The sequence below is a fragment of the Chinchilla lanigera genome, unplaced genomic scaffold (assembly GCF_000276665.1).
Source record: "Chinchilla lanigera isolate Chin_1 unplaced genomic scaffold, ChiLan1.0 scaffold00012, whole genome shotgun sequence".
Lineage (NCBI taxonomy): Eukaryota > Metazoa > Chordata > Mammalia > Rodentia > Chinchillidae > Chinchilla > Chinchilla lanigera.
This window is the reverse complement of record NW_004955413.1, coordinates 2,576,682-2,577,948: the sequence shown is the minus strand read 5'-3', so window position 1 is coordinate 2,577,948 and position 1,267 is coordinate 2,576,682.

Genomic DNA, 1,267 nt, shown 5'->3' with positions numbered 1-1,267 from the left:
CATAATATTGGCTGTCCTCTTAGCCCAATTTATCTCTCTAATTTTTGGTCTCCAAACCTCAGTTGTTAAACATCCAGCAGAGAAGGTTAATGATATAACACAGTAAGAGAGGCAATAAGCTTAATATTACAATCTGATCTGAATAGTAAACACCTTAGAACATATAAATGGAACCATTATTTTTTAACAACCCTGGATATCCTAATATTTAAATCCTAATAGAATGTTAACAAGCAACAGTTATATATTTTTATCCAAAAGTTTAAAAATCAAAGCCAGACATAACATAGCTATATGACAATCATGATAATATTTTTTTAACATACTTAAATTTTCATTTTAACATAACATGACCTTTTTAACCAAGTATCTATAATACATAAGAAGCTTTTATCTAATTTGTTATCTTTAATGGAATATACATCACAAGTTTTTTTTTAAGGTAGGAGTCTAAATCTGAAGGAAAGTCTTATCACAATAAACAATCTTTGTTTTACATTTCGGAAGACCTATAGATCTGGAATCGTGAATACATTTAATACACTATGAGATTAATACTAGTGAATCACCATACACATGTGAAAACCTTTGTTAAAATTTAGTTTTGTACAAAGAGCATCTTTTATGAGAAAACTTTATTGTAATTTTTACTGAAAACTTTCTTTTGATCAAATGACCCAATTATTGGGCTGTCTCCCAAGAGACTATGGAGATCACTGGGGGCTCCTTATTAATGAATAAAGGATGGCCACTCCTCTATTCACCAATTGGAGTCCTCCCCAAATAATTTCTCCTCATCCTAAGGACTGTGGTTAAAATATCTTAATTTTGGTATCATTTAAACCAGCTGGAAACTCAGGTGAAAGCATGCTTTTAAATCTGTAACCCAATTGTATTACGAACAAATGATAAAAGAAAAATTGTTGAGCTCAAAATAAAGGGGAACAGCTGTTCACTGAATGACAAACATGTGACTAAGTACGCAGAACAAGCAAACATCTTTACAAAATCAGAGTGCACTCAAACATATTTTTGACCAAATTGAATTACAGTAACTCTCGTACAATTTTAGAAATTTATAATTTAAATAGACTAGTCAGATTTTGTTGTCAATTAGCAGAGATCTCTTATCAGAAAAATTTGGATAAAATACAATCTTTAATCTATAATGAATATATGTATGTTCTTTGTATTTTATTGTGTCTTAAGAATACTGATAATTTTCAGCTAAATTATCTCTATATACTCTGTCATTTATTTAAATCTT